We start from the raw sequence: 15,996 nt of genomic DNA, 5'->3' as shown, positions 1-15,996 counted from the left end.
TCTTAGGTATTTGTCTTCAGAAAGATGAAGACAGACTTTCTTTTGTGTGTAAATTTCAATGCCAACCTGCCTTTTCTCCTCTATCTTCTCACATTTTACTTGTTTGTCGCCCAGACTCTCCTACATACATGATGCTCATTACTGTCTCTCATTGCATCTGTCTCCTCATTCTCTCTCTTTACCTTCCTCTCTTCATCTCTCTCTTGCTGTCTCCGCCTCTCTCTTTCTCCCTCTTTCCCACTTTCATTGAAAAGAGTGAAAACAGGGTGAGAGTTTAGAGGGTCTGTCCCAGCAGCTCCGGCTGTAGTGCAGCAATTAGGAGCCTGAGAGCTTGTCAAGATAACAATGGAATGAATACACACATATACAAAGCACACACACACACTCTCTCCAATGCTCTCAGACTCCCAGTGAAGACATTAAAGGCATTTGTGTATGAGAGAGAGGAAGACAGGGGAGGAAGGGGTGAGGCCTTGGTGAGTGGATGCATTAACAGGAAAACACTTAAGATGGAAAAATAAGCTTTTGTAGGTTGCAGAGGGCGAGGGATGATGGAAAATAGCACTTGCTACTTCTCTCATACATGCGAGGCTTGTCATGTTGTGGCCTTTTGTAGCGTAATGGCAGCATTTGTCAGTGTGGATTTCACTCCCGCCACCCCCCCCCCCCCATGTTTATTCTGCCTGTGATGCACAATGCACGGCACTTTACATGTAAAGGGCCATGGCAGAGATACTTGCAAATATAGATGTGTGATTGTGGTATCTTATGCACACAGGCTGTCATCACAAAATCTCATATGTTGTGCTTTTCTGTACTGAACACACAGATACACAAGCACGAGCTTGCTCTCCACTGCCTGTGCAGACAGATGTCATCATTGTCATAAATGCAGCTAATAATGAAAATATTTTGCCTGTTCCTTGTAACTCTCGGGTACTTTCCAGCACTCATCTCAGCATACCTGTCACACAGGCTGCTGGGTTTTCCTCTTGGTTAAATCAAGCGCTGTGTACATAACAAACAGTCTGCACAAGTCTATATCAACCTCATCTGACAGATATACAGTGCTTTAATATGGTGGCTTATATATAGCAACAGAACAGCTCATCGTCTCACTTTCTAACATGCCAGTACGTTCACACATTGAACGTAGCATGTTTGTGTGGTCAGTATTTGTGTTTACCCCGTTGTGGCAGAGCTATAAATCAGTCTGATATCTTAAGCAGCCATAAAGAGATATGTGATCTGCTGGGCTGTTGCAATAGCAGTTCCTAAAAGGTTCTTCTAATTTTGCAGATTTGGAGCATCTGAAATGGATCTTTGTTTGTGTTTTTAAATGTGTCCCATCATGACCCAAGAGTGTTGCAACACTGCAGCAGCTGATTTCACTGATTGATTTTCCCCAAGAAAAATGAGCCTACATAAATGCAATGTAATAGTGCAGGCCAAACAGGCCATTTAACTTAAATAGGTAAGTAAGGGTAAGATAGGAAGGGTGGGGAAAAGAATGAAGAGAACATGAGGAGAGGGAGAGACAAGCAGAGGGATTTTCACACAGGGGAAATGGAAAATCCATGCAGAGCTGATGAAAAAATGACTTCACCATGCTTTAGCCTCCCCTGTCTGCCTCTCAACTCTCCCGCTGCTGATAATATCGGATTTGTCCTTAGAAATAAATAAACAAAAAAACAATCAAGACAACCCCCTTAGTCCATGTGTTAGCGTCTGTCACAGTCTTTGTGTGTTGTTTCAGTACCCCTTGCTGCACCACATGGGGTGGGGTAAGGGGACAGTACGTGTATCAGTAGCTGTTCGATGCAGATGCCTGCTGGCCGTAGTTAGAGGAATAGACATCCGTAGGCTGCATTTAACAGATGCTGCTGTACACACAGGGCTGTTGCATGCCAGAAATGATTTCTGTGGTGTCTCAGTGGTTGTCATGTTTACAGTTTCTGCTAGACATTATTTTGGCTATTTAGAAATCACTTTACTCTCACCTTTCACTTCATTTATTACCAGTTCAGTAGGTTTCAGAAGCATAAAATGTTTTGGCCATGGTATTATTTACCATTTTCCAGAATCCCTTTTGGAATTCTCCTAAAATTGCTCAAACTTTGATTTTCTACACCACTGATTCCCAAGCAGGGGCACTGGTGCCCACCAGGAGGTGCTTCTGCAGCTGCCAGGCGGCATGTGGAAAGATTGTAGGGTGGCTCAACTAACCTGAACACATGTTCCAAATGAATGTGCATGAAAATTAGTAAGCAAGCAGCAAAGAATGGGTTAAAATAGACATCTAAAAGTTAGGAATAAGCAGTCAAATACTTTGTTATAAGTAATGCATACATTGTCAGCTAACAGTATAAAGTGTTGGTGTGGTTGTCATTTATTAGGTCTTATTGGTTTTAGCCTTACTCGGTCCAGCTTTGACTCCAGCAAGGCTGCGTCTCAGTGTTCAAACAGCTTCATGACTAATATTATGCATTAGTACTGCATGTATGCAATCTTACATCTCATTTAGCAAAAAAGGAAACATGCTCTGACATGAGGTATTATGAAAGACATAAATGGTGTCAGTCTCATGTACTATGTGAAAATCGTCCATATCACTAAATCACACCTTATTAAAGTCAAATGTCTTAACCAACCTCCCCTGTAACATGCTTTAAACCTATTACATCTATTTAATCTATGGCATGTTATTGTCTTACATCCTAACCCATTACATTTACAGCTTCGCCGTTACAACCCTCCTCTCTCTCTCCTCTGTCTCTGCTTGTCTCACTGTCTCTCTGTCTGTCTCTCTCTCTGGGGAGAGGGCTGAGGGCATTATGTGCTGCTATGAATGATTCATCGCCCTCTGTGGTGTATGTGCTTGGACTAGAAAGCAAGAAGGGAAAGAGAGGATAAGGTAGATGGTTGCAGGAAGGGGAGGTGAGGTGACAGGGGAGAGAGCATAGCCAGAGGTGGAGGACAGCAGCAGGTAGCCCACACCTAAAGAGCAGCACATGGGGAAATTCTGATGTTTTGAATAAAATAACGCAAAGAGGATTTTCTTTTAGCTTTCTTTTTTTTTTTTCAGAGTAACCTACATGGGTGTGTGCTGAGTTCAGCCGCGTACATGCATTGACCATTACCTTACTTCATTAACGTGTTTATCTTTGATTTTGCCTGAAGGACAGTTTTTACCTTCATTGGCAGAAGATTTCTGAAATTAATGCTCTCATTAATACTTAGGCGTTCACAGTCCTTAGGGTGTTAATTGTAATTCCTCGTCCTTGTAAAATAACATCTTATTGTCTCATTAATCTCAATACGTCTCAGGCTTGTTTAGTTCTTTGTCTCATTTACTTTATGCCTCCTTTCTTATTTTTTTATTTTTTTTTACCAATAATGGAAAGACTTCTCCAAAAACACCCTTCCCACATATTCTTCACCTCTCCTATATTCATGACCACTCAAGCAGACAAGACGCCACACTTGCCTCAAGACGGCGAGACCCTTGAAACAATGTTAACTTTCATTATCTAATTTCCCACGACCTGGAATAGATTATCTGCCGAATGATTAAGACCTGCTGAATAATTAAGTGGGCAATAATGCTAATTCATGAATAATATATCTGTTTATGATGGCAAGGCATAGACAGTGCTTGCTGCAGCGCTGGCAGGAAGATTGATGTTGTGGCCTAGATAGGATCTTTCCAGTGAGGGGACGCTGCAGACGGCGACGCTGCCCATATTCATTAGGCCTCTGTCGTTGGCTTCTGTGCGTAATGACATACTTATGTATAATTTACAGGCACATCCCAAGGCAGAGGTGGCATACATGATGGAATGGAACAAATGGGTATTTGGGCATGAGGCTGGTGGTCTAGGCATAGTTTGGCTTTGTAATCCTACAGTATGCTCCCATAGTGGCTGATAAATTCCTCAATCTGTTCATTTCTGTTTATTTCTAATTTTAATCCTCTCTTCTTCTCTTAAGTGTAACAGTGTGTATAGTGAAGCATGAAGTATGCACAGTATGTTTTCATATGTGCATATCGAATGCAGACGAAGGCAGTGCTCGATATCACGATGCAGTGGGTTTAAGGTTTTATGCAAATTAACATGCATGTGTTGCATCAGACACTTGTGCATGTGTATACAGACTGCATGCTCCAGCCTCAAAACCAATGAGACAAATCCTCCCACCCCACCCTGTTCTAGTCCAGCACAGTGCTGCAGAGCCTGTAGCACCCCAGCCAGTTTGATTACATTTGCGATTAGAGCTGTGGCCAAGCGATGGTGAAATATGCCTGAGCTGTTACCTTGCTGTAGCTGCCGGGGAAATGAGGCAGCTAGGCTGCATTTGCCCCACTGCCGCTGACCTTGGAGGTCACTCACAGGAAAGAGACATTCATCACTCTGACACGTGGATGCTGTGTGGAGAAGAGGATTATGTGTGTGTGTGTGTGTGTGTGTGTGTGTGTGTGTGTGTGTGTGTGTGTGTGTGTGTGTGTGTGTGTGTGTGTAGCACCTATTACTATTACAGTACTATTCCACCCAATAGTGCTCCCAATAGTATTAAAGCAGGAGCTGAAGATATGCAGCCTATACATCAGTGTTTCCTTACTGTATTAAACTGCTCAGTTTACAGAGATTTTATATTCTGTGTTGTCGGTCAGTGATTTGTTCATTTTTATAGGTGGGATGGCTCAATGGGAGGGTTAAGGTTAGGTCATAACCCCTGAGCTAAACCTAACCCCCATGGCTCTTGGAGTGTATTTTAAGTAGAACAGATGCTACTGAATAATCATTTGAACATTATAGGGATATTATAGGAATAGTAGAGGCAGCAGTGTGTCAACATGGACCTCTTTCGCTTCTGCTACTAGACTTCACTTGTCACTTTGATCATGAAGGTGACACTACTCTAAAGAGTACATGGGCTGCAATATTGTATAGAACTGGATATTTATTGTAAATAGTTTAGAGAATATTATAGATCCAAGACAAAAATGTCAGAAGCACAGTAATGACACACAGCTATGTTGCTAGGCCGTTGGCTACATTAGCATTACATTACATTAGCACCACGGACAGCTCCATGGATTTATCAATACACAGTTCGGCTACTGATATTTCACAGTGATGGTCAGTCAGATAAAGGATCAATGAGTCAGGCAGACTGGATGAGCTTATTTAGCTAAACAGCCCCCCTGCCCCTGCACTCTCTCTGGTACAGGATGGAGACAGGGGGTGGCAAGTTATCAAGGGGGTGTGCATTTTGGTCATATACATGCTTACACATGTTTTTTGTTTCCAGTGGTCTTTCTCTCTACCTCCCTGTACCTAGTCTGTCTTTGTCACTCTTCTTCTCTCCTGCCTTCTGTGCATATAATCATGAGTGGCACACATTATCAACCATGGCCATTGTTGGCCCAAGTGTCTATATGTTCACTAGAAAAGACTCATTATGCTACAACAGATTGATATCTCTGCCCCCAAGGACTTTAATCTCATTTCAAATGAAAATAGAAACAATCATAGGTGTTGGTGGGGTGTAGCACTGTAGCACGTTCACCACTCTCCACCCCCACCCCAAACAGCAGAATGACCTTGGCGAGTGCGGTCAGCAATGGCATGCGCTGACTTTGAAGGATGACAAACGGACAAGCTTTCATTGCATATTACTCTGTCATCTCTTCCTCGCAGTGTCTTCTCTCTGTGGGAGAGATGGATGCTTCATATTTCTGTTCATGTCTGTGTTTGCGCTGAGTATAAGAAGATGTAATGTTCGTAAGAGGAAAGGGAGGGAAAAAAAGTCTTTTAGACATGACACAGAGAATTAGAAAGAGTGGGGACAGAAAGCTTAAAAAAGCAGCACTGAGAAGGCAAATTAATGTTTGCCGGAGCTTAATTGTTCAATTGAATCCATAAAGGCACACAATTATGTTTATGCATGCCATAAATCTGATTAGCGCTGAGTGCCGCTCGCAACACAGCCTGTATGGGAGGCTAATGCCCACCCACACAGCTCACGTCTGATTAGCTGCAAAGCACCATCACTTATCTCTCTTTCTATTACCGCACAATATGTGAGGTGAAGTATGATGATGTATCACTCAAACTAATCTAGTCTTTTATTTGCAACTTAAACATCAGTGACAGCAATGACCCAGAAGAGAGACCTTCAGTCTATCAATGGCTCAATTTGTGCTTGTCTGCGTGAGGACTGGTGGAGGCAGTGTTTACAATGTGATTTTTTTTTTGTTGCTGATGATTTATGACTGTATATTCAATAAATGAATGATTCTATGCCTTTAGTGTGTGAAATTGAAATATATTTCATATTTGTAATGTCTGGCCATTCAACATTGTGGATTATCATCACCCTCCGTTTATCCTTTGCCTCGTCTCCCCTTCCTAACACCAACATCCTCCATTTCCCCAGCTTTTCTGAGATAATACCCCTGCAGTAGATCACTCTAGCTCTAGTGGTTGGCTCCCTTGCACACCTTACTTGGATTATGGGGAGAGGAAATCTGCTGTGCCAATTTTAAGGTAGAAGTAAGTAAGTAAAACAGGATGTAAGTTAAACCTGTTTCTCAACAAATTTGAGATGAACATGATGCCAAGTTGAGCATATATACTGGCTTTTAGCTCTAACATACTACAAAGATCTTTGAGAAAGTGGTCCTGCATCACATCAGATCCATGCTGACGGACTCCATGGACTCACAGCAGTTTGCAGAAGACTGACACTGACATAAGCAATGTCATCATTTACTCACTCTAATGGACATGCTCCAGGCAACTACACTGTCACCTGCTGTCTCACTGCACTTAAAATGTAGCTTGGAGTCGTGCAGCCTCCAGTGGTTTTCAGATGACTGCTCTAATGTAGGAATAATGCATCAATACAGACCGAGGAGGAGGAGAAGTAGACTCTGTAGACATGTTATCCTCATCTGTGAACTGATTTTATTATACACACTTGGCAAATGTTTGTACTCTACATGTTTAGAATGAAGACTATTTGTTAATTTAACATAATTACACGTCAGGCTTTAAATTCATGTTACTGTTTCATTAATACGTCCTTGCCCTTATCAAAGTGTTACTCAGTTGTGGAACAAATATTTAGATCCTTTACACGAGTAAAATTACCAATAGTGCAATATAATAATTTTCCCTTGCAATTAGTCCCCCAATTACCCAGTCATGATACTCTCACCTGTTACCAGTGAACCTGTTTACCTGTGGAATGATCCAAACATTGTAATGATTATAGCTTTCAAATAAATGTTGTGGAGTAAAAGCTGCAGTATAACTTTTTAGTTGTAATGTAGCATGAAATGGAAATATATAAATACAGTAAAACTACCTCAAATTTGTACTTAAGTTCAGTACTGGAGTAGTAAGCGGACGTGGTTACGGTTGATATTTAGTATAGATATTTTACACTTATGCATAAAATATACCAAGAACTTATGTCATGCCTAAAGTGACTGTTGAACAGGTACAATCACAACAAGCATGAACCTTTTAAGGCAGCATGTGTACCCACTTCTACTTTTTGTGTATGTGGCAAGTGTGTTTCCAACTCAGGCATTACCACCATTAACTGAATCAAGAGTCTCCCTACTCCCATGAGGTCCCCCAGACCTTTCATTACCCCTCCCAGACACACACACACACACACACACACACACACACACACACACACACACACACACACACACACACACACACACACACACACACACACACACACACACACACACACCCAATCTGACCATTGAACTTTACCCTCTGCCTCACAGGTCATCATTGAATTTCTCAGTTTCACATCGACTGACTGCATGCATTGATCAATGCTTTGGACATCCACAAGTCTGAACTTAACACATAACACACACACACACACACACACACACGCACACACACACACACACACACACACACACACACACACACACACACACACACACACATTCTAGACGCTTCATTTGAATCCAACAATTACATTACATTAAGTACACAGAGCTCAAGTGTTTAGAGAGGTGTGACACTCAAGGTTATAGAAAAAAATGACTGTATCTGTTTTTCTTTTCTTTCCCTTTTTGTAAACCTGTCAATCATGCCTGATGAATAGTCAGTCTGTGAACATGCCCAAGGTTGCCAAATATCACTATCACTAATCTACATTCACATCCTAGTTCGCTGCCAGAGACTGACACTCCACCCACGTACAAGTAAAAAACAGCCTTTGAAATACCTTTTTGGCCTTATAATACCAAGAGTGATACAGGTTACAGAACAGATTATGTGAGATTTTAATTCATCCTTCTAGCAATTATATGTAAATGAAGGTGGACAGTATACTGTTCAGCTGCACCAGGATCTGTATAGTTACTTAAAATGAGACACGATGGTGAGAGCAGCAAATGCATTTACAAGTGTTTCATTTCCTTTGGAGGTTAATTGGTTAACAAGTAAGCAAGAGCAAATTGAGTGAACAACAAAGCATAATTACATATAAATTAACTTGTCATCCTACAACCACAAAACCAGAGTAAGAATTGGTTTTCAGTGTAGAATGGTGAGCTCTGTTTAGCGGCATTAACTGTACAGGGACGACATCGACATAATACATATAGATATCATTATGAATAGAATAGTGAGACAAGGGTGTCACCCAGCATGTGATCATAGGTACACTGTGGAAACATCACATACACACACACACACACACACACACACACACACACACACACACACACACACACACACACACACACACACAAAGTTTGAAAAGGATTCAGGCATTAGATTATTAATATCACGACACGCAGAAGATTCATCACCATGGTGTGTGATTAGTGCCTCTCCTCCTCTCCACTCCACACACTTCTCCCCTTTGCACTCCATCATCTTGTAGACTGAATAATTGTGTTTTGCCACTGTAATGCATATCTCTGCATTTATCCAGATGTGGGTGACACCATCATCCATATGCCCACGACACCCAGTACAGATGGTCGTGTAATTGCAAGCACACGGTGGTGATCACCATGCTTTGTAATCAGATTCATAGTTATTTCTTGTGGGTGTTCACCAGTTGATGTTTCCAGATTCATTCCCCCATCAGATGCCACTGGAGCCTCATTTAGAGTGGACTTCAGTGTCTGATAATTAGATACAGACACGGGTATTTATTCAGCTCCAGATCTGGCTCATTGAGTGGTGACATATTGGCCTGGCACACACTCCAATCCTATTTGTTTCTCCTGAGCTCGGTGGAGATAAGGTTTCCACTAAGCCATGGGAATTTCTCTCTCTGAAGAGTAGATATTGACTAGTGGAATTGACTGGTTTCAGCACCAGTGTATTGAAAATACATCTGAATTTAGTGGTTTGAAGCTTGTCTACTGTATAACAGCCAGTTTTTGATGCATCAGTCTACACATACAGTAGGCCTGTCAATTGCACTTGAAATGCAGCACCTTCTGTCTTGCTTGGTGAATGTTATGTGTATATACAATCAGTTGACAAGGTATCAAAAAACCCAGGACAACAGATTTTTTCTCAACCAATAGAGAGGCGTATGAACCTTCAACAGAGGTAACACAGAAAAAAGTATTATGTTTTCATACGATGCATCACAGCCGATGGAAACCACATTCAGTGGCCTTTTCTATGTGGAGTTACTCTCATGTCAAGTCAATTTTGTTTGTGTAGTCCAAATCGCAAATTTACAATCCTTACAGCATATGACCCCCTCCATCTTTAGACCCTCAATTTGAATAAGCAAAAAAAAAAAATCCCCCAAATAACCCTTCAACAGGAAAAAAGGAAGATCCTTGAAGAAGAGGAAAAAGACAAATAGACATGGAATAGTTGTATGTACAGAGTAAACAGTGCAAACATACAGTATATGAAGACCACGATCCAGGAAAATGTTCAGGTGCCGTCAAACACTGGTAGACTCCTCTCTGTCATCATGGTCTCATACGTCACATGGATTTCCCTCATTTGCTCTGTTCCTTCCCACGCTGATGTACTGTTGACATGTCCAAGGTGTCTACCCTACTGGTACTAAGTGGGTAAAGGGAACGACTGGTCTGAACATTGTTACAGAGGCTTTCACAACCTGCCAGTGATACAATTCATGATGCAAATATTTGGCATCATCAATAAAAATGAAACCTAGTGGTCCTTTGCTTAAGTGAATGCAGCATTAAAATAATGTTAAAATACTCCACTACAAGTAAAAATTCAAATCCATTCAAATTTATACTTGCAAGTAATATCAGCAAAATATACTAATAAAATCAAGAGTAAAAGTAATTGTTCTGCAGACAAACTTCCCCCATGACTCGCATATTCTTAACTCTTGAAATCTGTCTTTAACAATTCATCTGAAACATGTCAAGGGGCCCCAAGCAGACACTGTTTTTTTTGTAAGCCAAAGGTTCAGTACCACTGGCTTAGTCTTTAATGAAATGTAACTAGTAATTATAGCAGTCACATAATTAAATGTAGTGCAGTAGAAGTATAAAGTAGCACAAGAACTGAACTCAAGTACATTACTTGATTAAATATACTTAATTACTCACCACCACTCATTCGGCATCACTATAGCACAAAATGACACTTTAACACCGGCGGTATGGACTATCATTAGTTTTTAGTAGAAATTGTGCCCTCTATTGGTGTAAAAACATACCACGGGTTTCATGTTGCACAAACTGCAAGCTGAGATGCTATTAAATTCGTCCCCATACAGCAATTTACTTTTCACGTGTAGTTCATTAACTTATAAACTTGCTTACTTTCTTATTTAGCGATGTAATGGCAGAAAGGGGGAGGCACGAGGCCACACGGCTGCAAGCTCGAGCACATCAGTGCAGAGTGGGGAGTGATGGAGGGGCTGCAGTTGTCATGGAAACGCCGGGGGTGGAGCATTAAGAAGTGGGACCAGTTTGTTTTGTTATTGAAGGTCACGTGGCAGTGTGGGGCCCCTCCCCCCTCCCCCAGCTACCACCGATTCAACCGTCTCGAGCTGCTGCTCCGGTCAGTTACTACAAAATGGCTGCAGAGGCTCCGCCGCCAACGAGAACCTCCTGAACGCTTCATGGTAGGATTTATTAAGACTTTTGGGCGTCCAGCACGACACAAGTGCACCCTGTGGCTTTCCAGCTGCGGAAATATGCGGAATTGAGAAGTTAAATGTGGCAGCTGTGATGGGAATGAAAATATTTTTCAGCTCAGCCCACTTTGACATCAATGTTTTCTTCGCTGCGACTGCTCTTAATGGCAGTCGGTGACATCTGGGTCCTTATTTTAGTTCGTGCATGGGATGCTAACCTTAGCACGGGTCGCCTGGGTTTCTTTATGGTGGCTTAATGGTAACGTTAACTCGGGCTAGTTGACCTAACCAGCGCAGTGGCTTCACAGTTCAAATGATTCAAGGGCACCCTGTGTTGTTGCTTGTTGAGTTGTCGTATTTGTAGTAGCCTGGCAGGCATTGGTTGAACGCTTGCTGTTGCACTGGTGTGTGGGAGAGCTGGCATGGATATCGTTGCAGCTCATTCTCGCAAAACATGCTCCACGCTGCAGAGACAGCCGCCTGGATCTAACATGCATCACCTGATTGGCAATAAACGCATTAGCAAGCCGAGTTTAATCACAGTGCTCATGTCCCCATACGGTTGCTGTTCCAGTGAAGAGTTGTTGCCTCTGTGTCATTATCCATTCAGCCATTTACTCTGTAGCTTGTTTTTAGATACCTGCTGGCCTTCACTTTGAAAGAAGTGTTGAAGTGGCTACTTTTCATGCAGAAAATACAAATGCTGCTAAGACTGGAGACGTGTGTCTTCGCTACGTTTCATTACTTTGACATAACCTTGGGGTGGTTGTAGAAATTGCTTAATAATTTATTACCTGTATCTGTTGCAAATCTATGTAGGCAGTGGGTGGTTTGAGCATTAGCGAGTGTAAAGCTTGAGATATGATGCATCAGTGATTGGTTTCTCCTTTCCCTTCACCATAGAGACGACCATCATTGCCCTGCTCCTGCTGCAGCTTGATATCCTGCAGTGACACACAGTCCTAATGGGGAATGCAGTGTGTACAGGCTGGGGATGCCAGCACCCTGATGCATGTAGAGGGCAGGCTGACGTAAGCTTTGAGGCCCACTGGTTTTACTAATGTGTTAGAGTCCCTAATTTGGGTCTGGGCCTGGCAAGGGATGAAGAGATGGTGGTGGAAAAGGGAAGAGGTGGGGGTCTTTTCTGTCCCTGCCGGGTCAGGGGCCCCAGTCAGCACCCAAGCCTCTGAAAGAGGCAGTGTGTATTCACAGAGAGGCGCCAAAGGGGGCTTGATAACAAAAACAGGCCACTAAATACTGTGATTACTATAAAGTTTAGGTCACAGCTTCACTCTCAGTTCAAAACTCTCGATGGCTTTTTGCTTAGCGCTGGGCTATAGGGCTGAGGGGCTTTTCGCCAGATTGTGTCATTTGGTTTGGCGGGTTGTTTGGTTGTTTGGTGTCAGTGATCAGATGCTTAGCTGGAGTCCTCAGTGGAAATGATGAGCTTGCATTCTGTGAATAGCAGTTTATTGCTGCTAAAGACACAAGTTTATGTTTTGAAGTTGTTTTTTTTTTTTTTTTTTCAGATAGTTGGCTTGAATGCCAGTTTCATTCACCCTCTGCTGGTTTGCGATTGCTCTACAGGTAAATGTTTTCACGGATTACTTTAAAGCTGTTAGCTGTGCTCCTATCATTTTCAGCATTAAACTAATTCTAATTCTCTGTAATAGGATGTCAGACTCTTGACAGTAGTTTTAGATAAATGCTACTTTAAAGCATTTTCCTGATTGTCCTTTGCAGAAATGAAAGTCAGCAGCAGAGCACACGATCGGTCTTAATGTTGCGCAGATTTAATCTGAGCTCTCCCTTGCGTACAGGCTGCTACTTCAGGCACAGGCTTGATTTTTTTTTTTTTTTTTTTTTCAATTTGTGAAGACAAATGTGGAAACAGAGCGAAAGCAACATGATTGGAGTTTCATTAGACATTTGTTGGGGATGTTCTTTGATCAGTTGGACCAATAAATTTTCAGCTGGGCTCCTGAAAGTGGTCCCATTACTTTTGGAGCAGACGCTGACATTGGGACTGGAGGCAGTTCTTTTGGAGTGTGTCCATGCAAGTTATTTTAGGGCCAGTTCAGAGTGCCAGGAGTGCAGCATAAGTTTCTCTTTTCCTTGTAGTCAGGTCGGGTCAGAAAGCATTAACATGACCACACTGAGAATAGCTTCAAGTACTTTAGAGAGTGCAATCCTCTTTGCAGAGCACAAGGACTTTGTTAGTGCTTAGCCAGCAGTTTCTTAACCCTCACACAATTTGACAGCCGGTACTGACTAACTTGGTCTTTTGCTTTTTGTTGTGTTTTTTTGTTTCGTTTGCGTTGTACGTCTGAGGTTGTGCATTTGAAAACCTGCCGAACACTGCGGCATATCAGACATTTTTCAGAGCAAGATGAAAAAGCTGTGTTGCCCTAAAGTGTCATTGCGTAGAAGAGCAGAGAGGGCTGCACATTCTGCCATAACAGTGGCGGCTACTGCTGTGGTTGCTAGCGAGCGTTCTCCAGAGGGCTCGCCGTGCTCTTGTTTGGCTTGCAGCGATGGCATTCCTGGCTCCGTGCCCAGCGACTGCCGTCTAGCACCCCTTCCCCCATCTCTCACACATGCACACAAACCAGCCCCATCAGTCGTAGCCCCCTCATCTTCATTGCTCCAATGTGGAGCAGCGAGGCATTTACATATGCACAGTTCACCTCGCACACATCGACTCCCCGCTCTTTTCTACAAAATTTACACCTGCTTTTGTTAGACTGTCCTTGGTCTCTCCCCAGTCTGACTGTGTTTTTTTCTTCCTTTTGCCTTCCTTTGTCAGCAGAGCGAGTGTCTGGTTTTAAGAGGGATACCAAGCTCTAATCCTGTTGTTCCGACAGGAGGGTGTAATTCCACAACAGAGCTGAGCTCATTGACCTACGTCCTTCATATCGACACAAGCTGTGCTTTCCGGCTACAAATGGCTGCTCATGATGTAGCTCAGCCCGCTATGACGAGTAAACATCAAATGAAAACTGCGTTGTTGTAGGCTCCTGTGTAATTTTATTTATTCATTTGTAGAATGAACTTTGGGCTATCATTCTTTTTTATTAACGTGATAAACAGGCTCCTTGGAAATAGCTATATTTTAAAAAACAGTAATATATGGGGGAGTCTGCATCTTTATATGATGGTTTAATTACAGCTTTCTCAAATGCCTATTCACATAGTGCCATTATATTACCAGAGGTGCTGCAGTTCTCAAATCAACAGGAGGTACCATTACTGCATCCTCCCATCTCAGCGTCAGTCAGCACTCTGAGTCCAAGGGACGCACATCTGTCCGAGCCAGGCAGATGTTTGGAAATGAAACGGCAGCCCTCACTGAGAGACACTCTCTCTGTCCTGCTCAGGGACCAAATGTTTCTTAAACTGAAATCATTTTGACACTCACTCTCTTCATCCGTGTTGGAGGCCGTCAGCAGCTCACATTAACTGGAGCATCTCTCTTATCCTCTGATCCTTCATGACACAAGCCCCACTGATGCCTTTGAAAGGAGCAGCACCAGCTATATTTAGCATGGCAGCTGCACCAGCAGGTTCCTCATCCAGCCTCTTGGAGGTAAAAATAAGTGTTAATGATGCGAATTGGTAGATATGTGTATGAAGGCGATGTGTTTTTGTGTTCAAGTAAATTCCTGTAATCTAATCTGATCACACAATCAGGCCTTCACCGGGCCTGGAGTGTGACTGGATTGGCTGAATTCAGTCTTCAGATCATGCGGACACTGAAGGCATGTGCTGAGCTAGCCCAGTGAGTGAGTGAGTGAGTGAGTGAGTGAGTGAGTGAGTGAGTGAGTGAGTGAGTGAGTGAGTGAGTGAGTGAGTGAGTGAGTGAGTGAGTGAGTGAGTGAGTGAGTGAGTGAGTGAGTGAGTGAGTGAGTGAGTGAGTGAGTGAGTGATATTGTCTAAATATGATATATATCTAATTTGTCATTGTCAGTACTTATTGATAGCAGTTTAAGTTTAAATACTAATCAAGTGAAAACACTAAAACATTGGTGAAATATTCAGTTCAACACAGTTAGTTTGCTGCTTCGGTTGATCACCTATTTGGATCTGTTAGCAGCATTAGATGATTCACAAACATTTTTTTATGATCTTTTTTGCAGCAGAATGGGTTTAATGGGATTTGTTGTCCAACTTATCGCCGGTTAATGTACAGTTAATTCAGAACAGATGTGTTTGGTGCTGTTTTGTAACTAAATCACATCTAAATTACATCTATTACGATTATTAAAACATTTGTTGCCACTGCCGTACAGTTGATCTTCAACATTTAGGGATTGCCTGTGTATTTAGTTGTTTATGTCTTTGACTGTGTGATTTTGCCTGTCACTGATTCATTGGCCATTTGAAATTATATAACAGACTCACTAACAAGTTTCCCTCTAAGACATATGATATTACCAGTGCTCTAGTTTGATTCCTGACTTACTGGACTATTTAGATTTTCCCCATGTGAGGGCAGTGTTAAAGAACAGATAAAGATGTGTTGTGTGGTCTGATCTTTGCAGCGAACGGGAGGATTCCCCTTGGTGACCCTTTGTCACCTGCTTGCTCGCTGCAGTCTGAGAGCAGAGGTGACCGTGGCCTCTGGGAGACGGTGGCAGCAGCTGCTGTCATCAAGTTCACAAAGCTTGGCAAGATCATATTGGAAAAGCTACTGTTCACTTCAGTCAGGTTGCAAATGTTATAACCTACAGTGCATATGCACCATTGCAATTATAAGCATCGACATTAGACATTTGTTATTTTATTACTCACACAGTCTGTTAACAATACATTAATGTCATCTGACATATTCACATATTTATATAAATTGAGGAA

At 42.3% G+C, this 15,996-nt stretch overlaps 1 protein-coding gene across 5 annotated transcripts in view; it reads left to right on the top strand.

Annotated features, from left to right (window-relative positions):
* Nucleotides 1-11,075: 11,075 nt before the first annotated feature.
* Nucleotides 11,076-15,996, top strand: part of tnrc6c1 (trinucleotide repeat containing adaptor 6C1) — a 45,592-nt gene continuing 40,671 nt past the window's right edge. For 4 of the 5 annotated variants that reach the window (XM_070982133.1, XM_070982135.1, XM_070982134.1 and 1 more), the window contains exon 1: nt 11,076-11,130. The gene's annotated coding sequence lies outside the window, so the exon portion shown is untranslated. The remainder of the gene's footprint in view (nt 11,131-15,996) is intronic. The other variant, XM_070982136.1, reaches the window with a different exon arrangement.

Source organism: Chaetodon trifascialis, chromosome 15, assembly GCF_039877785.1.
Source record: "Chaetodon trifascialis isolate fChaTrf1 chromosome 15, fChaTrf1.hap1, whole genome shotgun sequence".
Taxonomy (NCBI): Eukaryota; Metazoa; Chordata; class Actinopteri; order Chaetodontiformes; family Chaetodontidae; genus Chaetodon; species Chaetodon trifascialis.
Note: the sequence above shows the minus strand (reverse complement) of the source record. Positions and strands in the feature narration are given on the sequence as shown.